Source organism: Oncorhynchus keta, chromosome 34 (genome assembly GCF_023373465.1).
Source record: "Oncorhynchus keta strain PuntledgeMale-10-30-2019 chromosome 34, Oket_V2, whole genome shotgun sequence".
NCBI classification, from domain to species: domain Eukaryota; kingdom Metazoa; phylum Chordata; class Actinopteri; order Salmoniformes; family Salmonidae; genus Oncorhynchus; species Oncorhynchus keta.
Window position 1 is genome coordinate 14097835 of NC_068454.1, and position 23307 is coordinate 14121141.

Here is a 23307-nt window from a genome sequence, read left to right on the forward strand (position 1 = left end):
TTCACCCTTTCAAAACGTTTATTAGAAAATGCAGCACATGTGAGTTTACATAAAAAAGTAAAGCATTATGGGACCAACTAAATCATGCAAACAAGTAATTTAATGTGAAAAGATAGTTCAAATGGATATAAAAATGCATGAACATGTTCCAAAGCAATGAACTATAAAATACAACAGTCCTAGTTGTAAAATGAATTAGAATGGAAATAAAATGGACAAAAGCAACTTAACTTCATGCCTGTACCTGTCATAAAGATGACACACTGCGTCCCTCTCGGTGTCTCCCCTCCTCCTCCTGCGCATCGTTCTCCCGTGCTGCGCGTGAGGGATGCATGCAGACAGACTCGCAGCGAGCGGTCAGCTTTGCTTCAGCAGCACGAGCAATACTGGAGGCTTCAGCAGTAGTTTTAACTCCAATATTTACGTGCTGCTACAGCAAGGCAGCCAATGACGAGGCAGGTGGATCCCATACACACACTCTTCTGGATGATTCCACAGATGCCCGTCTGTCCAGGCGTTACTGCTGCAGCACAGTATGGCCTGCATCTCTGTGTAACCCACAAACCATTCTGTGCTGCTACAGCACAACCAGCTCCATCTCATTCACACATCCTCGCAGACTCCAGCTCCCTCTCCTGCATACACTCATCCTGACTCACTCTCTCCCCTGCTTGCTCTCTCACACACATCCCCTTTCTCTCTCACACACACACACACATCCCCTTTCTCTCTCTCTCTCACATCCCCTTTCTCTCTCACACACACACCTCCCCTTTCTTTCACTCACACACACATCCAGGTAGTCTCTCAGTGGCTGAAGGGAACTCCAAGACTCGCCAACCATCTGAAAACACAGGGAGGATGGGGTCAAGTCAGGTAATTAGCTAAATAAAAGAAACACTTCTTCTCTTCTATAACGGTCTTCAGTCTTTTTTGTTCCCAAAATGAACTGACCAATATGAAACCTCAGACATGTTAGTATCTTAAATTACTGAACAAAACTAATCTGATAATTGCAATACATTTAGAAAAGAATGCTCATTTTGAAAGAGCTCAGTTCAAAAATGAATGATCTCGGAATCCAATATTACTCACTCCATCCCCTAAAGTCTGAAGAGATACTACTATGAGACAACCATAGCATGACAAAGGGACATAAATATCAAATCTCAATGTTACTTGACACTTATTGAAAATGAATAGCCCCCAACGCTGCTAAGTAACATTTAGTCTACTGAAAAGAAAACCGTGGTTGACGGACTTTGAAGGATGTTTTATTCACGGTCATCTGGTCAAAAGGGAAACTATTGAAAGGCAGGTCAGCAACATATACAAACAGGGTTTAAAGTGACAAGCGTTATGGTGTGGTATTAACTTGCGTCACAATTATGGTTACCCTAGTTTCCAGATATCACTTGCTTCTGCTGATTTCATCAAGTCCAATAACCACACAAATACCACTAATGCACAATTCAACAGCTGCCCAACACCACCAACAGATTAAAAAAAAAAAAAAAAAGGTAAGTCGAAGACCATTAATTAGTTGATGATCCACCTCCCCCTGGCATGTCAGAGATGGCATTTTCAAAAATGATTGGTGTAACTTATTAGAAAGGGTGCATGTACATTTGTTTTAAATAAAAAGCCATGAATCTGTAAAACAGAGGCATCCAAAAGGACATGGAATACCACCACCTTGAACGACAACTGGATGTTGTCAGAGATTAAAATAAACCTTTTGAGAAATGCATCAGACATTGTAGAGCAGAGAATGGGTGTTTTCAATTCCCTACAGGTGTTTATACTGATTAACAAACAATTACGTCATCTGCCATCTTGGACACGACTGTGGGTGTATATAAGGAAATAACCCAGAGTTAAGTTATGTTGGGAGATGGGCCTCGGTATTACAGGGTAGGAGCAGAGAAGTGTACACACACACACACACACACACACACACCTTACCTAAAATCACACAACATTCAAAACATAGTAACACATTTAGCCTAGTATTTTCAAACAAGATTAGATTCACTCAAGTTATACCAACCAATGAGAAGACTTAACGTAAAAGTAATTTCAGCAAAAAATATTGCAAAGTACACCTGCTGATACTGAATGCATGTCTGAATTTGAGATCATTGAACACTTGGTCCCTTTACACTCTCCCTCTTACGCACAAAAATATATTCCCAGTATTTCAGAACTTATCCATTTCAGATCTTATAATTTTCACTTTGGTACAGGACGCCATGTTGAGGACGATATACAAAAGCTACATGAGCATTGCTAATGCCTGCTAAATTGTGTCTATAGAACAGAGGCTCCCCGTGAACTTAACTAGGACAGACACACACACACACACCATCTCTCCCAATATTCATTTGGACAAGGTGGGCCAAGACATGCTAGAACACTAATGACTGATGGATTTCTGTTTGTTGTGACATACGTTGTCATTTTTCAGAAGGGCGATACAGGTACAAAAACAATCAAATGCATACAAAAAGATGACCAGCCCATTTAGATGGATTTCTACTTGGATTCATAGACAGTACGATGAAACAGTTTCCTTCATACTGAATACAGCAACAGATGCAGTGTCACCACTCAATCTCTCAGAGAATGAGTCAAATAGCCACCGAAAACTAAATGTGCAGCACAGCAAACCACAAATGACTCCTAGATATGAGGTCACTTAAATTTGTCCCCTTTTCAAAGGAGGTTTTAGGATTGGGACTCAACTGCAACAAGCCTATATTTCATGAAGCTGAAAATATGAAAAATAACATTAAAAAATGAAATTCCATTGATTTTCTACATTTAAGGTCTGAGGTACAGAGGATGTATTCTGGCCACTATATAAATACACACACACACACACACACACGACAGAACTGTTCATTATTGCCTGAATAATATTAATGCTTCAGACTCAGTCATGCACATTGTAATAAAGAAATAATGTGTCACCATAACCTACATTTTCCATACCAGCAACTAGTGTAGAGACCTCAGTTGATTACATTTCAAGTCAGACATGTGAATGATGTAAAATAGGTATTATTCAAATTCAATAAAATTGCACTCCCAGTTAAATTGAAAAATAAATCTGACCTGAACTTATCTAAAAGAAAACTCTCCACACACACACACACACTCCAGTGCCACTCCTTCAGGCATTCCCCCTCTGACTCTCCCCCTCTCTTTTACCTATATGACAATCATAAATTAACTCCCATGAACCAGAGGAGTGGATGAGGTCCAACAGTCGCTGGTGGGTCAAGAGAAGTCGACTGCAGTCAGCTCTGACCAGGTGTCACTACAACCCAATATCCACACACACACCATTATGGCTTTAACCTTTCCCTGCAGTCGCCCTATGAAGGGAGCATGTCTGGACATGTTGCCTCTACTCCTCAGACCTTGAACCCATTCCTACAGCACTCACACCCTCAGGAGTCACCTGACCCTGGGGGCAAAGGTCAAGTGACCCCTTTCCACTGGAGGCCTCCAATTCAACACAAAATCTTGTTCTGCTGTGTGTGAGATATAGCTATTAGTGTGATGTAGGCTAAATGGTAAATGTAATGACTTAGACAAAAACATTTTATGAACAAATATGTTGATTGATTGTGATTCTATGGGAGGCTGATTGTCATTCACTTGATACAACTTTACCCTCAACCAAAGACTGAATTTAACTTTGCCTTTAACATTTTTAGCTAGGTTATGAGAATGTTATGCACAATGCGGAGTATAAAAAGTCATGAAATGTCATAGTTTAGGCAAAATAAATTATGTAAAATGACTACATAACTTACAGAAGCCTGACATTGCATTCTGGGAAAGGACTAAGTATGAACGGCAGACATTATCATACAACTAAAAAAATCTGCATAACTAATAGGGCAATTTCACCAGGGCTTTATTTTCAAACATCTCTCCGAACACAAGTACCCAGATGAGACCTGGTGTAACTAGACTGAAGTTGAAAGTACATCTGGATACTTGTGTACGGAGAGATGTTCTCGTCCATTATCCAATATTGTTTGACTTTGCAAACTTTAATCACTTTTCAAAAAATATTATATAGGCCTATGTCAAAATATTCAATGTGGTCATGGTGAGTGTAGAATTTACTTATGAGTCGTGTCAAAGGATGAGGAGTTTGCATAAGTGGTTCATCTAGCAGCTATACCAGAGCAGCACGCATGTCATTAGTGATTCATCTAGCAGCTTTACCAGAGCAGCACGCATGTCATTAGTGGTTCATCTAGCAGCTATTCCAGAGCAGCACACATGCCATTAGTGATTCATCTAGCAGCTTTACCAGAGCAGCACGTGTCATGTGACACTGCAATTTTCCTGAAAACCTTACCAAGACTTCTTGAACAGAGAAATTATACAGTTTATAAAATCACTATTAAAAATCACTATTAAAATAAACCAGCTTCAAAAATAGAGTCATGTTTAAGCAAAATCGCAATTGTCAGCATTCATCTAGAATGGGTATGAACTTGAGGCTTGAGCCACACTTGGTTTCAAATCCATATATTTTAGAGTTAATTTCTCCCTAAAAGACTGGAGTGGTGAGTAACAAGCCACAGGTAACTGTTTTGGACAGGGGTGTGTAGAGGCAGGGGTGGTGGTGGAGGGTCAGTTTATTGTAATTTACACCAGGCCTGTTATCTAAAAATAGTACCCCTTCCCTGCCCATGCAGTTGTGGGCGTTAATCCTGCGACAACGAAAGCAGCCCCATTCCCACTTGTCCAACACACAACATGTCCAGTAGTTCCCCAGGCAGGCAGAGACGGCAGGGCAGTGACTGACTGGGGTTCCCTCTGCACAACACTAGGACAATACAAGTATCGCGATACTCCTTAGTATCGTGGCAAGGAGACAAAAACAAAGCGTATTTAACATTAGCAAAGCAGCCTAAATGTTGGAAACAAACATGTGATCCAGAGTCACGTTTATTTTCCATGCTATACCACACAATATTTTACATAAAGAGACAGAAACATTTGGCCTGCTTTGTGTTTTTATTTTTGCCAAGGAAAACATCGATACGGGTATAGTCCTGCCCTACACAACACCGATATCAGAGATACACACCATAGACTACACAGTCTCACACATCATAGCCTAAACACAAACTCACAGTTTCTTCATTTCTCAAGACTTTACTAAAAAGGGGATGTGTGAAGTGACCTCTTCTCTCCATAGGTTTGCACCACTCTCAGCCTAGTGTGCAATCTCCCTATTCACTGTCAGGTCGGGCCCTTGTAACACTCCAAACACTAGGCCTAGATATACTGGGACACCTAATCTTAATACAGCACATGAAACTATACAGTTAAAAAAGTTTAATATCAACTGAAAAACAGCACAGAATATATTTTTAATTCAATGAAAGTGTTGATGACTGAGGACACAAAAAGGGGAGTAAAAACACCTGGAAGCACGGCCATTGGATAATGCAGAAGAGGAAGCACAGCCATTGGATAATGCAGAAGAGGAAGCACGGCCATTGCATTGGATAATGCAGAAGAGGAAGCACGGCCATTGGATAATGCAGAAGAGGAAGCACGGCCATTGGATAATGCAGAAGAGGAAGCACGGCCATTGGATAATGCAGAAGAGGAAGCACGGCCATTGGATAATGCAGAAGAGGAAGCACGGCCATTGGATAATGCAGAAGAGGAAGCATGGCCATTGGATAATGCAGAAGAGGAAGCATAGCCATTGGATAATGCAGGAGGTATAAAATAATACAAAGCCAATCATGTAAATCTTGTAATTGTGATCATGAAAGTTGTATGCGAAGATGAACTCTAATTAAAAACAGACTACCAGCCTTATCACAACCCTACACCAGTCCAGATGCATGTTGTGAACTGGGGGAGACATCCAGTCAAGGTTAGGGAGAGGGCTTCCCATACAACAAATTCCCATGACCAGTTTCTGCATGTATATGGAGGAAAAGCATGCCACACACACACACATCCAGCCTCGCATAGCAAACATCTGTCTAGTAGTGTAAAAATCCTAGGTTCACACCTGCCCGTACAGAAAACCAAAACACACAAATGTACATTAGGCCCATGTACACCAAACTTAGCTGACTTCCAAAACACTGCACACTTCTGGCTCTAGAGGTTTCTCTTGTCAACTCACCACTTGAATAGAGCTGCTGCTGCCACCTTCACCTCCGCTCAGTAGCCACTACAGGGCCAGAAAGCAATCAACAGGAAGTAGACAAAGCAGAAGCAGTGCGACGCCAGCAGTTTCAGAGCTGCGCCCAGACAGACACCTCGGCACCAGACCCACAGAGAAAACTACTAGTAACCGACTACCCTACGTACTGCAGCTCCATCACAACCCTCGCCTGGCCGTAAACACTGATACCGAACCAACGCCTGCCGCACTAGTAATCAACACGAGTCATCATCTCACCATGTGAGGAGCAGTCCAGAGAACCAGCAGTGAGGGAGATTACGATCCAAGTTCAGGGTGAGTGAGTGAATGGATTTACAAGTAACCCCCCCATTCTAAACCACACACACTGCACCCTATCAACACACTTGGGCCAAAACTCTCACTCCTGAACAGCGTCTAAACATTCCCCATCTTAAGAGTTGAGCTTGTCTGAAATGCTTTCCCACTAATGTGTCCTTTGTCAGTCCCTCCCCATCCCAAAAGCCGGGTTTTGCACAAGGACCCCAAAATAGACACGTTGAAAAAAAAAAGAATAATAAAACATTTGATATGTATTTATTGATCCACTGTTCCTGTTTGTGATGTACCAAGAGGGCCATGATGCTTCGTGATGCTGGGGGCCGGAGGAGGCACGATATCTGGTAACATCCCCAAACCCAGAGGGATAGAGAGAGGAGATGTGAGAATATAACCATGGTGACATCTCCCCTACACAGTTGACAGGATAATATATATATATGCTGCTCCTTTGAGTTATTCCCATAGTCAGTTTACAGTTATGGTGTGGCACCCATACAAACAATATGAATTATATATATTTTTAAATCCAGTTAAAACTCAAGGACTGCTGGTGCCACTGACTACAAACAGTGTAAAAATTAGGTTGATTGCTTTCTCGCTCCCTCACACAGCGAAAAATACTAACTGGAAGGCTAAAGCTAAAAAAGTACACCATTTTCCAATTTGACATAATATTTTGGGGCATATGAGTACTTTTAAGTAACTGGGGCAGCAATGTCTACCTGTTTCTTCCTTAAGTCAAGCCTGAAGTGAATAGTAAAATACACAACGTGTTTCAATAGGATCGGGAGTATTAACCAGACAGCATTAGTTAATGTAATGAGTGATTTATTTTAATAAATGGCTACTACATTAAAACCTTAAATATCACATTTACACATCTAGTAAACCATCCCACTACATTTCGCACAGCAAAGCCATAGAATGTCAGCTATAGTGACCGCAACACATGTTGTCCATACAGACTGAGCTGTAGTTAAACCTTTTAGTAGAATATATATATATATATATATATATATATATACACACACTGACCAAAAATTATAAAAGGCAACATGTAAAGTCTACAGATTTGTTTACATCCCGGTTAGTGAGCATTTCTCCTTTGCCAAGACAATCCATCCACCTGATAGGTGTGGCATATCAAGCTGATTAAAACATGATTATTACACAGGTGAACCTTGTGCGGGGGACCAAAGGCCTCTAAAATGTGCAGTTTTGCCCCACAAAAAAATGTCACAGATGTCTCAAGTTGAGGGAGCGTACAATTGGCATGCTGACTTCAGGAATGTCCACCAGAACTGTTGCCAGATAATTGAATGTTCATTTCTCTACCACAAGCCACCTCCAATGTTGCTTGAGAAAATTTGTCATTACTTCCAGCTGGCCTCACAACCTCAGACAAGATGTAACCACGCCAGCCCAGGATCTCCACATCCGGCTTCTTCACCTGTGGGATCGTCTGACACCAGGCACCTGATGAAACTGACGAGTATTTCTGTCTGTAATAAACCCCCTTTAGGGGGAAAAAACTCATTCTGATCGGTTGGGCCTATGCCCTCCCAGGCACAGCCTGTAACTTAGTAAAATCTTTGAAAATTGTTGCATTTATATTTTTGTTCAGTACACACAGAAAATATGAACTGCACTAACTTGTGCAATTTTAACCCTCAATGATATACAAATGGCATTATCACTTCACCAGTATAAAAATATTAGGACTTCAATACAATTGCTCAGCACACCAACCTGAGACGTTTTAAGTAGGGGGTGATGCATGCATGACACAAGCAACTCAATAGGTGTGAGTCAGTGTGTACATAACATACCGGTCTGCATCTCTTTATGTATTGGTGTCTCGTCATGATGTGCGTTTTGTCCTATATTTTTAATCCCAGCCCCCGTCCCCACAGAAGGCCTTTTGTTAGGCAGCCATTGGTAATAAGAATTTGTTCTTAACTGACTAGTTAAAAACATGCTTCCAATGATAAGCACTTATTTGACATCAACAATAGCCATACACTTTACATAATACCAGTCACACTCCCAAAATAATAAAAACAAAACATGGATTCTGCTCTGAACTGGTTAAAAAGTAAAAATTATCAGGACGTGTAAAGTAGTATCCTGTTTTATGAGGGAGGCACCATGATAGCCTCTTTCTGGCCTGCCCGTGATACTGCAGTTGTGGAAGTACACCATGACAGAGCCCTGGAAAATAACCAACAAAACCTGTAAAAACCTGCTCACATCATGGTGAATTTGAATACTACAGAGTTTGTACTGTATGGGGTGGTTCTCTATAGACCAGCTACCACACTTGTGAGCAGAGAGGAGGCACAACTCCACCAGGAAATGGGGGTGGGAGCCCATTTTGCCAGCGGGGCCTCAGAACACAGAATGATGAGTCACAGAATGTCATAATGTTCTAGAACTGCACAAACACTCCGTATTTCACTACCAGCCTACTCAACTGACTAATAATAAAGCAGATCCATTTCCTTTTTTTTTTAAACAATGAGAGAGCTAGCACTAATATTTCACACATCCAAGAATAGTCATTACATTTATCGGCAACATCATTTAGCCTATGCTAATTTCAATCTACTTCCTGCAAATGCTGCTGTGCAAATATTAGGATCACTTGAGGAAATGTATGATACAAAACTACTGTAGGATGTGAGCATTATATGTGCTGCATGTCTTGCTCACAGCTATACTGACTTTATTGCATTGGAGGGTTTCTTAGACACCAGTCTGCAATTACCAGTTTAAGTAAACACAAACAATCCAATAATCACTTGCTATTACTAAAAAACAGTAAAGTACATTTGACATGGTGCATGACAATGTCCAAACACTCATACAAACCTAACACTTCTATTCAAAATGACATTTTCGTTTGGAATGACAACGTGGAATCTTGATCATATGAAGTTTTGGCTTAAAAAACAATTGAAAAAAAAAAAAAAAGCCTCATGCATCACCACCTCCACAATGTGGTTTTCAGAGGGATTTTCCCTCATGCTGGGTTCAGCAGAGGTCACAGGAACAAAATGCCATCAGAACTACTCCAGTCTCCCATCTCTGGGTTCAAAAAAAAAGAAACTCCTGTATGCGTTAACTGACTAACTACACGGGCGGCCGAATTGATACAGAATGCAATACATCTTTGTTGTGCAACAATGGTAGCAACAATATATATTGTCTTAGCTTCAAGTATAACAGAGATTTCGCTGTATCAGTAATACACTCCCTGGATTAAACAGCAGCGAGTACATCTTTGGCTGTACTGTAGAGGACATGTACAGTTTAGACTTAACTCAGTTTTGTAAAAATCTTAAGCATAACCCTAAGTAATCAATATATTGTTTGACAGGAAAAATCATTGAGACAAAATGAATGGGAAAAGTGTCATATTCAACTTTAAATAATTAATTACATTAGTAAAGCCTCAACTCTTGAGAATCATGTGTTTAAAAAAAAGATTAATACACCACCCCCCACACACACAAAATAACATCTAGAGGAGCCTTTTTGTGTGCCTCAATTCAAAGTGCCTGGGACCGCTTGACGTGGAAAATGGCCCACGTTCACTCTTGTTAACCCCATTGTGACATCACATGACAGGAGAAGAAACATTTACATCAATTATGATAATTGACAGTCTGACCCCCACTGCAGCGGCGACTACGGGGGAAGTGCTGAGTAGTCACTTCGCTACAAGTGACTTTTTGTAGCAGGTTAGGAGAGCATTTTCACTAACCCTCACCCATTTTCTAAACTTAACCTAATTCTCCTAACCTGCTACGTTAATTATCATAACCTGCTGCTTAATTCTTCATACCGCTACAATAAAGTCATAGCTATATCGAAGAAAAGTCGTAGCTGTATCAAAGTGGTGTTCATTGTTCTTTTTTTCCCCTCAGATGATTGTTTGGCAAAAATATAAATTGTTAGGTGGAAAGGATATCAGGACAAAAAGAAACGACTGAAAGAACAGTGGGCTATTCTGTATGAGCAGTGTAGTAGCTAAAGGCAATGGTGAGGCAGGATTAAAAGAACGAGTATAGTCATATATAATATATATTGTGGGGAAAATAATATAATTTCCATGTTGAGTAGGACTACTATTTTTTTCTAGTTTGAGATATGCGAGAGAGATACATGCATGTTCTACACACCGCCACGATTTCAGTAGTCTGAAAGATGGGGCAAAACAAGTATGACTCGTATGAGGCTACTTTACTGCATTTTACTTGTGCCAGCAAGCCGCCTCCTCATCCACAGAATAAATCCCACAAGTTCTTGAACTAGCAGTTTAAACTGCAGAAAAGGACTCATTCCGGTAGCAAACGTTACATTATAGCATACTTACTATTCAATGCAAATCATATTCTGACTACCTGGTATCAGTCAGTCAATATTGAAACATTGTATCACAAATCAAGCAGCCCTGACACTGCTCGTACAATGTGCAATTTGATTATCGTGTGCTCACGTACAGGATACAGTAGCCAAGAGTTTGGTATAAAAAAAAATTTGCACACTATGTTGTAATCACAGTCGTTACAATGTGGCACTCGCCTGACTGAGCAAACACGCCCTCTCAATCAAAGGCAAAACACGATAACTACAGCTGATATTATGTCCAATGCAACAAAAAAAATGTAGGCTAATAAGTCACGATGAATCAAAAGAATGATAGCAAAACGTGGCAACTGTTCCGGCAGGCAAAATCAGACTACCTAAAACGTTACACGACGCAGCTAGTTACTCATAAAGGCAAATTGCATCGGGATGGTAAAAACAAACATGACAATCATTGAGCAAATACTGTAGACATCGTATGCCAAGCTGCTGGAATTGTCGATTTGCTAGTTGACTAACAAACGTTCTCTTGTTAGTTAAAACAGCAATCAATGGACACTTACCATAAAACGTTGTATAACGTTTTCAATCAAGCGAATCCACCAATGTTAACTTAGCTAGAAACGTGATAAAATCGTGAAATAATTAAGACTTTTAAAATTCCTTTAAAAAAAAATACATTAAAAAAATGAATAAATCAAACATGAAAAGGTGTCCTCGGCTTTACAGAAAAATCCTTGCAGTGTTTTCAAGAGGTAGCCAACGATATGAAGATTCATCTCGCAGTGCATGTTGTTGACAGCGGTGCCGACTGGCTCTTCACTCCAGCGCCTCCCGCTTTTCCACCTCCCGCTCAAACGGAACGCTCTAAAATAGGACTAAAACGCAACAAAAAAAAAATCTAAATTCTACCGGTCATTCTCCACTCAATCGACCCTGAAATATTTGTTCTAAAATGTTTGCTTATTTTTTTTAGAGGTCCACTTATTTTGTCGTAAATGCATTTATAAACGTTACATTTCAACAGACGCAAAGTCAGACACCAATTTCTTATCGCTAGTAATGCTAACGTTACAGTAGCTGGCTAACTATCTAACGTTTCCCCCAGTCCTGATACGACGTAGTCTTGGCCTTCGATCCCTTTTCTTTATCCATCGGCGTTCTTTTTTAGGGATAATTTTTGTATATAATTTTACGAGTCTCCGAAAATAATGTCCGTCTCTTGCGACAGCTCCAGAGCTCGTCTTGCCTACTCACTGCAGCCGCTCCTCTCAGCTGTTGAAGCAATCGCAGCTCACTCGAAAATGGCGCCGAAAGCTACCCTCTTCATTCAAATTCGTTAGAGCCACCCCTTCTCCCCATTGGGCATATGGGGAGTGTGCTCTGTGTAGCGGATTGGAGGAGAAAAATGCACTCTCAAATGATCAAGCAGCCCACGCAGCGTTCTCTTCAATGGCCAACGGAGGGGGGGAGTTAACGCTTTAGGACCTGAAAAAAAGTATACAGCCCATATTAAAACGTAAAAACGTATAACAGCCTATATAGTCCTATTTCCACATTCAGGCTAAACACCAATGTTCCATTTAAACTCCGAAGTATTACTCAAATAAAGAAGAGGTGGTTGAAAGATAAGAATTCAGATAAAAAACAGATATTTTCCTGGTTGAACGTCAACAGCAAAAGAGCACGGTAGCCTACGAAATTCACCCTGACAAGGCGAACTGGTGATACTTTACTTACTCACGCACCGGGATGTAGACTCAGGCTACTTTCAAACCTTTCAACCGATCCAGACCAGATGTTTTTTTGCTTATGCAATTGATTTGAAGTAGGCAACACTTTACTAAGAATGTCAGACTTCTTTTCTAACCTTCCTTTGAATTAAAGACTAATCAGACTGCAAATGCCAGACTAAATTATTGGGGAGGAGAGTATAGTCTGTGCCACGCATAGATGTAAATTATGGACAACAGACTTAAAAAGGTGTGTATAGGGAAAGGGAAATAACCGCACTTTCTACCCACCAGCATAACAGCAGCACAGCGCTCGCTCACCCCAATGGTGATGAAGCGCGGCACAACGTGGGGGTTGGGTTTGGAGGAGATCGGCGGGCGCCTCTCCGTCACTCCCGCTTAATTTCTGCCAGCCATGGCAACTTGCGAGTTTAGTCTATAGCCTTGAATAGCCCAGCCGAGACTAACTGAGTGACTTTGTGGGATCCATTCTCTTGCAACCTGCCTATAGCCGCCAATGCCAAATTAGTTTAGATTCATAATTATCTTACATTGTATGATAGCCTGATTCTAAGAAATAATGTGTGAGAGGCCTATTATATAACTTTATGCGGAATTCTAGGCATAGCCTATACATAGGGTGGCTGTTTGGTTTGTGCTATACACCGAAATTCAATAAAACAGGGCCTGAGACTATGCACAGCTGTGTACAGACAGGCCAGGCCAGGACACGGTTGGGCTGAACAACCTGTCAATAAGCAGCCTGTTATCACCTCCAGCGCTGTGTGCACCTCGGACAAGATACACACAGACAGCCATTTCATCCTAACACACACCTATTGTATCACCATTCTCCCACACAGGCTCCCGAGTGGTGCAGCGGTCTAAGGCACTGCATCGCAGTGCTAGAGGTGTCACTACAGACCTGGGTTCGATCCTGGGCAGTATCACAACTGGCCCTGATCGGCAGTCCCAAAGGGTGGCGCACAATTGGCCCAGCGTCGTCTGGGTTTGGCCGGGGGGGCTTTACAAGTAGGCCGTCATTGTAAATACGAATTTGTTCTTAACTGACTTGCCTAGTTAAAAAATAAAACAAATATATATAAAAAACACACACCTGTTATGTCTACAATACACCAGGTCCCTCAGCATCTGCTCTGCTTAACATCCAGGCCTCATTTGAAAAAGACACTCCTGAACTACTACACAGGAAGAAGAGAGCTCGGGTCAGGTGTGTAACATGATTTTGAACATGGTGACGGGTACAAATACAGACCTACACTTAGAGTTGCAAAATCCTGGTAACTTTCCCCAAGTTCTCAGGTTTTCTAGAAATCCTGGTTTGAGGATTCCCGGAATTAAAATAATCAGGAAATCCAGGAATCCTCCAACCAGAAATTCTGGAAAACAGGGGAATGTAGGGAAAGTTACCAGATTTTTGCCACCCTAGACAGAGAGGTAGACATTTGTTTTTAGACAGGCACTCATGACAAACAGCTCGGATGACAACAGACAAATTGGAACTCATGTTTCTTATTACTTTAATCTAACAAAATTAGTAAATGTATAGTTTGTATTCTGCCATTGTCTTCCCAATCCTAATCTTTCTAAATTACATTCAGAAAACATACATTTAATAAATACATAAAGCTGTTCAAACTAACTGGCGGTCTAAGGCACTGCTTTGCAGTGCGAGAGGTGTCACTACAGACCCGGATTCGATCCTGGGCTGTATCACAACCGGCCGTGATCGGGAGTCCCGTAGGGCGGCGCACAATTGGCCCAGCGTCGTCTGGGTTAGGGGACAAGTAGGGGACAAGGGGACAAGTAGGCCGTCAATGTAAATAAGAATTTGTTCTTAATTAACCGACTTGCCTAGTTAAATAAAGGTTAAATTAAATAATAAAAAAACTTAATCTGATTATCAAACAAGTGTTTGAGTTCTCAGTAAAATCTTTCTCAGTAAAAGAGAGAGAGAGAGAGAGAGAGAGAGAGAGAGAGAGAGAGGACATGCATTCATTGTGTACATGCCTGCTGGTACAGTGTGGACAATGAGACTGGAAGGGGAAAAAATGCTTGTTTACAGATAAACTGGTTTGGACAGGAAGCCTGTTAGGAGGAGCTCCATGTTGTTCAACAGGCGTGTGGAGAGTCAGGGATGACCCAGCTAAAACACCCCCATGGCCTGGAGGGAAAACTCTGATGCTAGCCTAAGTTTACCCACAAGACAACACACGCACACAACTTACCAGCTATCTACAGGATCAATACACTTCAGTTAAATGCTGTGTTTCTCACAAAGTGAAAAAGAAGAGGAGAAAAGTCAGAGAATAAGAGGGAGTGTGCGAGCAAAACAAATTCACCACCATTGCTAAAAGGTTAAAAGCAACTAGTTGGACAAGAAGATGCCGTTTACTTCTTCATGACATAAATCTAGGAGATAGTGTGAGGAGTAGGCCTATGGGTCTCCCTTTACTACCAGCTGTACACAGTAGCCTTGCCCAAGCCATCCCCCGGAATACTACACAGTTTGTTCTGCATTGTGTCACTGTCACATGAGCACACAGTGCACACACTGCCTTGCATTAAGGAGGGAGAGATCCTTATGACTCACGAAAACAAGAGTCACATGTCACCACACAAATGAACCATGCTACTCACACTGTTCTGTTATCCACAGGGTTTATTTTTTCCCTCGCAGGGGCACTAAATGAAATCACATCATAATGCATCTCTTCAGTAGCGGACGTTTGGAACATACGGGGAGGGGTGGGGGGGGGACTCTCCCCTGCCTCCTTCCCCTGATGGGTGTTAGTGAGTTCGTGAGAGTGAGAGAGAACAACAGCAACAGTGTGGTGGTGGCAGAAGAGCAGTTTAGGCACAGTGGGACGACCCAGCACACAGTTGGCCGCGCTGGGGAGGCTGATTTAGCCTCTGATGTAATTTGATTTCATGTTAGAAGACTTGCGTGTATGGCCTGGATGGCTGGCTGTAACACTCAGCTGCTTCTCATTGGACAAGTACTTGGTTTTGAGGGTTGCTTTTTCATCAAGTGACTCTGAGGATGGCCTCCTTCACACTGCAAACAGACACAGGACGACATCGCACCACAAAGGGAAAATTGATGTTGGCAACAGGGGAGTTCACAACACTCTTGCAGTGTCTCATGCAAACATGCATAATACATGTCGGCACACACACACAAAGCAAGGTTTGGCTTGATGCCCTGACATGGCCTAGTGTGCATATAAGATCATGATGTTTTGGTTTCTCTACCTCCGTCTGACCAACCCTCCCTCTGTCCAGTCATCCATCGTACAGTTTGTAAACCTGGTTGTCCTACCGGTCCCTTATCCAGCCATCCACAACTTAGCCATGACAGGGTGGCAGCCATGGCCCTCTGATGAACCATCAAACAGGAAAAGTGACAATACAGCACCAAGATCGAATCCTACTACACTGGTTCTGACGCTCGTCAGATGTGGCATGGCTTGCAAACTATCACGGATTACAAAGGGAAACCCAGCCGAGAGCTGTCCAGTGACGCAAGCCTCTCAGGCAAGCTAAACACCTTCAATGCTCGCTTTGAGGAAAGCAACACTGAACCATGCATGAGAGCACCAGCTGTTCCAGATGACTATGTAATCATGCTCTCCATGTGAGTAAGACCTTCAAATAGGTTAACATTCACAAGGCGGATTACCAAGACTTGTACTCCCAAGCATGCACTGACCAGCTGGCAAGTGTCTTCACTGACATTTTCAGCCTCTCCCTGACCCAATCTGTAATAACTACATGTTTCAAGCAGACCACTCTAGTCCCTGTTCCGAAGAAGACTAAGGTAACCTGTCCAAACGACTATCGCCCTGTAGCACTCACTTCTGTAGCTATGAAATTCTTTGAAAGATTGGTCATGGCTCACATCAACACCATCAACCCAAACACCCTCAACCCATTCCAATTGGCATACCGTCCAAACAGATCCACAGATGACACAATCTCTATTGCACTCCACACTGCCCTTTCCTACCTGGACAAAAGGAATAACTATGTGAGAACGCTGTTCACTGAGTAAAGCTCAGCAGTTCAACACCATAATGCTCTCTAAGTTCATCACTAAGCTAAGGACCCTGGGATTAAACACCTCCATCTGTAACTGGATCCTGGACTTCCTATCGGCCGCCCCCAGGTGGTCAGGGTAGGCAACAACACATCCGCCATGCTGACCTTTCAGCATGGGGGCCCCTCAGGGCCGGTGCCTACTCCCCTCCTGTACTACCTGTTCACCCACGACTGCGTGGCTGTGCACATCTCCATCGGCATCTTTAAGTTTACTGTTGACATGATGGTGGTAGGCTTGATCACCGACGACGATAAGACACCCTTCATGGAGGAGGTCAGAGACCTGGCAGTGTGGTGCCAGGACAACAACCTCTCCCTCAACATCAGCGAGACAAAGGAGCTGATCGTGGACTACAGGAAACTGAGGGCTGAGCTCGCCCCCATTCACATCGACAGGGCTGTAGTGGAGCGGGTCGAGAGTTTCAAGTTCCTAGGTGTCCACATCACTAAATACCTATCATGGTCCAAACCCACCAACACAGACAACGCCTTTTTTCCGTCAGGAGGCTGACAAGACTTGGCATGGGCAATCAGATCCTCAAAAAGTTTTACAGCTGCACCATTGAGAGCATCTTGACTGGTTGCTTCGCCGCTTGGTATGGCAACGAATAGACGATTTAGTCTAAATAGAGTAATAAACAGAGGGGAGGAATGGCTTGTTTACAGAGTAGAGTCAATTCCAGATAAATGCCATACGGTTGGGGGCTCATGTGGTCTTTGTGCGCACTAAACACTAAACTTGTGCATACAGATATCAGATGCAATTTTTTAAATAAAAGGTTCATTTTAATGGGGACTGGTGAAACGCAGTGTGCAGTTTACTCCTTATATTATTACTACATTATTACATACAGTGCATTCGGAAAGTATTCAGACCCCTTGACTTTTTCTACATTCTGTTACGTACAGCCTTATTCTAAAATGGATTAAATGCATTTTTTTCTCATTAATCTACACACAATACCCCATAATGACCAAGCAAAAACAGATTTTTAGAATAAAGACAAAACCCATAAATACCTTATTTCCATAAGTATTCACACCCTTTGCTATGAGACTCGAAATTGAGCTCAGGTGCATCCTGTTCCCATTGATCATCCTTGAGATGTTTCTACAACTTGATTGGAGTCCACCTGTGGTGAATGTAATTTATTGAAAAGTTTGTGGTCATTCGCACATCCTTAAAAACTTAGGTGCTGGACTAATAAAGAATACTAGTATAGAAAAAGAAGTCCCGCACATGGTTAAAGCTCCCAATTCACTGCTTTATTTGTTATTTATTGATCCTTTATTTAAATAGGCAAGTCAGTTAAGAAAAAATTCTTATTCACAATGACGGCCTACCGGGGAACAATGCCTTGTTCAGGGGCAGAACAACTGATTTTTACCTTGTCAGCTCGGGGATTCAATCCAGCAACCTTTCGGTTACTGGCCCAAAGCTCTAACCACTAGGCTACCTGCCGCCCCATGTTTTATATCAAGGAGAAAATTACATAGTATCTGACAATATGTATAGTATTGTGTTATTCTACTGGCAACTTTAACATGCTCCTCTCCGTGCTGCTCTGCCATGCTTTTTTCCTTCTCCTCCTCCCACTTATTGATAATGTTTCGTTCCGAAACCGATCTGAGTGTTCACATCCCAAAATATACACATTTCACCTCACATGACCATTGAGGACATGACACATGACTATTGAGGACATGACTATTGAGGACATGACACATGACCATTGAGGACATGACCATTGAGGACATGATACGTGAGCATTGAGGACATGACACATGACCATTGAGGACATGACACGTGACCATTGAGGACATGACACATGACCATTGAGGACATGATACGTGACCATTGAGGACATGACACGTGACCATTGAGGACATGACACGTGACCATTGAGGACATGACACATGACCATCGCGGACATGACACGTGACCATTGAGGACATGACACATGACCATTGAGGACATGACACGTGACCATTGAGGACATGACACATGACTATTGAGGACATGACTATTGAGGACATGACTATTGAGGACATGACACATGACCATTGAGGACATGACACATGACCATCGCGGACATGACACGTGACCATTGAGGACATGACACGTGACCATTGCGGACATGACACGTGACCATTGAGGACATGACACGTGACCATTGCGGACATGACAAGTGACCATTGAGGACATGACACGTGACCATTGAGGACATGACACATGACCATCGCGGACATGACACGTGACCATTGAGGACATGACACGTGACCATTGCGGACATGACACGTGACCATTGAGGACATGACACATGACCATTGAGGACATGTTTACGTGACCATTGAGGACATGACCATTGAGGACATGATACGTGAGCATTGAGGACATGACACATGACTATTGAGGACATGACTATTGAGGACATGACACATGACCATCGCGGACATGACACGTGACCATTGAGGACATGACCATTGAGGACATGACTATTGAGGACATGACCATTGAGGACATGACCATTGAGGACATGACCATTGAGGACATGATACGTGAGCATTGAGGACATGACACATGACTATTGAGGACATGACTATTGAGGACATGACACATGACCATTGAGGACATGACACGTGACCATTGAGGACATGACACGTGACCATTGAGGACATGACTATTGAGGACATGACACATGACCATTGAGGACATGACACATGACCATTGAGGACATGACCATTGAGGACATGATACGTGAGCATTGAGGACATGACCATTGAGGACATGACTATTGAGGACATGACTATTGAGGACATGACTATTGAGGACATGACACATGACTATTGAGGACATGACTATTGAGGACATGACCATTGAGGACATGACTATTGAGGACATGACACATGACCATTGAGGACATGACCATTGAGGACATGACACATGACCATTGAGGACATGACACATGACCATTGAGGACATGACCATTGAGGACATGACACATGACCATCGCGGACATGACCATTGAGGACATGACACGTGACCATTGAGGACATGACACGTGACCATTGAGGACATGACACATGACCATCGCGGACATGACACATGACTATTGAGGACATGACACATGACCATTGAGGACATGACCATTGAGGACATGACACGTGACCATTGAGGACATGACACGTGACCATTGAGGACATGACACATGACCATTGAGGACATGACACATGACCATTGAGGACATGACCATTGAGGACATGACACGTGACCATTGAGGACATGACACGTGACCATTGAGGACATGACACATGACCATTGAGGACATGACCATTGAGGACATGACACATGACCATCGCGGACATGACCATTGAGGACATGACACGTGACCATTGAGGACATGACACATGACCATTGAGGACATGACACATGACCATTGAGGACATGACCATTGAGGACATGACACGTGACCATTGAGGACATGACACGTGACCATTGAGGACATGACACATGACCATCGCGGACATGACACGTGACCATTGAGGACATGACACGTGACCATTGAGGACATGACACATGACCATCGCGGACATGACACGTGACCATTGAGGACATGACCATTGAGGACATGATACGTGAGCATTGAGGACATGACACATGACTATTGAGGACATGACTATTGAGGACATGACACATGACCATTGAGGACATGACACGTGACCATTGAGGACATGACACGTGACCATTGAGGACATGACTATTGAGGACATGACACATGACCATTGAGGACATGACACATGACCATTGAGGACATGACCATTGAGGACATGATACGTGAGCATTGAGGACATGACACATGACCATCGCGGACATGACACGTGACCATTGAGGACATGACTATTGAGGACATGACACATGACCATTGAGGACATGACCATTGAGGACATGACATGTGACCATTGAGGACATGACACATGACCATTGAGGACATGACACGTGACCATTGAGGACATGACACGTGACCATTGAGGACATGACCATTGAGGACATGACACGTGACCATTGAGGACATGACACGTGACCATTGAGGACATGACACATGACCATCGCGGACATGACACGTGACCATTGAGGACATGACACATGACCATTGAGGACATGACACATGACCATCGCGGACATGACACGTGACCATTGAGGACATGACACATGACCATTGAGGACATGACACATGACCATTGAGGACATGACCATTGAGGACATGACACGTGACCATTGAGGACATGACACGTGACCATTGAGGACATGACACATGACCATCGCGGACATGACACGTGACCATTGAGGACATGACACATGACCATTGAGGACATGACACATGACCATCGCGGACATGACACGTGACCATTGAGGACATGACACATGACTATTGAGGACATGACACATGACCATTGAGGACATGACCATTGAGGACATGACACGTGACCATTGAGGACATGACACGTGACCATTGAGGACATGACACATGACCATCGCGGACATGACACGTGACCATTGAGGACATGACACATGACCATTGAGGACATGACACGTGACCATTGAGGACATGACACATGACCATTGAGGACATGACACATGACCATCGCGGACATGACACGTGACCATTGAGGACATGACACGTGACCATTGCGGACATGACACATGACCATTGAGGACATGACACGTGACCATCGCGGACATGACACGTGACCATTGAGGACATGACTATTGAGGACATGACACATGACCATTGAGGACATGACCATTGAGGACATGACACGTGACCATTGAGGACATGACACATGACCATTGAGGACATGACACATGACCATCGCGGACATGACACGTGACCATTGAGGACATGACACGTGACCATTGCGGACATGACACGTGACCATTGAGGACATGACACGTGACCATTGAGGACATGACACGTGACCATTGAGGACATGACACATGACCATTGAGGACATGACTATTGAGGACAGGACACATGACCATTGCGGACATGACACATGACCATTGAGGGCATGACTATTGAGGACATGACACATGACCATTGAGGACATGACACATGACCATTGAGGACATGACACATGACTATTGAGGACATGACACGTGTGGGTGCAGAAAACATTTGTATACCTCTAATAATTAAATAACAATGAGATACAAAATGTCCAAGTGGGTAACCTGGAAGGCAAGACAAATCAAAGTGAAGTAACATATTCAGGTAAGAAATGGTCTGATATCAAACTCTTGATTCAGACCTCTAGGAGACATGGTACAAATGTTATTGATTGGACATGATTTGGAAAGGAACCCACTTGTCTATATAAGGTCCCACAGTTGACAGTGCATGTCAGAGCAAAAACCAAGCCATGTCAAAGGAATTGTCCGTAGAGCTCCGAGACAGGAATGTGTCGAGGCACAGATCTGGGAAAGGGTACCAAAACATTTCTGCAGCATTGAAGGTCCCCAAGAATACAGTGTCCTTCATCATTCTTAAATGGAAGTAGTTTCAAACCACCAAGACTCTGCCTAGAGCTGGCCGCCCGGCCAAACTGAGCAATTGGGGGAGAAGGGCCTTGGTCAGGGAGGTGACCAAGAACCCGATGGTCACTCTGACAGAGCTCCAGAGTTCCTCTGTGGAGATGTGAGAATCTTCCAGAAGGACAACCATCTCTGCAGCACTCCACCAATCAGGCCTTTATGGTAGAGTGGCCAGACGGAAGCCACTCCTCAATTAATGGCACATGACAGACCGCTTGGAGTTTGCCAAAAGGCACTCTCAGAACATGAGAAACAAGATTTTCTGGTTTGATGAAATCAAGATTGAACTGGCCTGAAAGCCAAGCGTCACATCTGACGTCACGTCCGGTGAAGCATGGTGGTGGCAGCATCATACTGTGGGTGTCTCACTTCTGTCATCATAAAGTACGTTGAGAGACTAGTCAAGGTTCCTATCACCTCCAACCTACCTGTCATCCTAGACCCACTTCAATTTGCTTACCGCCCCAATAGGTCCAAAGACGATGCAATTGCCATCACATTTATAAACTGCCCTTTCCCATCTGGACAAGAGGAATACCTATGTAAGAATGCTGTTCATTGACTACAGCTCAGCATTCAACACCATAGTACACTCCAAACTCATCATTAAGCTTGAGTCCCTGGGTCTTGACCCCGCCCTGTGCAACTGGGTCCTGGACTTTCTGACAGGCCGCCCCCAGGTGGTGAAGGTAGGAAACAACATCTTAACTCCGCTGATCCTCAACACTTGGGCCCCACAAGGGTGCGTTCTCAGCCCCCTCCTGTACTCCCTGTTCACCCATGACTGTGTGGCCGCTCACACCTCCAACTCAATTATCAAGTTTGCAGACGACACAACAGTGGTAGGCTTGATTACCAACAACAACAAGACAGCCTACAGGGAGGAGGTGAGGGCCCTCAGAGTGTGGTGTCCGGAAAATTTCCTCTCACTCAATGTCAGCAAAACAAAAGAGATGATCATGGAC

The 23307-nt window shown here is 43.2% G+C and overlaps 1 long non-coding RNA gene across 1 annotated transcript; it reads right to left on the reverse strand.

Annotated features, from left to right (window-relative positions):
- Positions 1-12374, reverse strand: LOC127915015 (uncharacterized). The gene is made up of 2 exons (XR_008089846.1): positions 11458-12374; positions 1-844 (listed from the first exon to the last, which is right to left on the reverse strand). It is a non-coding gene; the product is annotated as an uncharacterized LOC127915015 (long non-coding RNA).
- Between the last annotated feature and the right edge of the window lie 10933 nt (positions 12375-23307).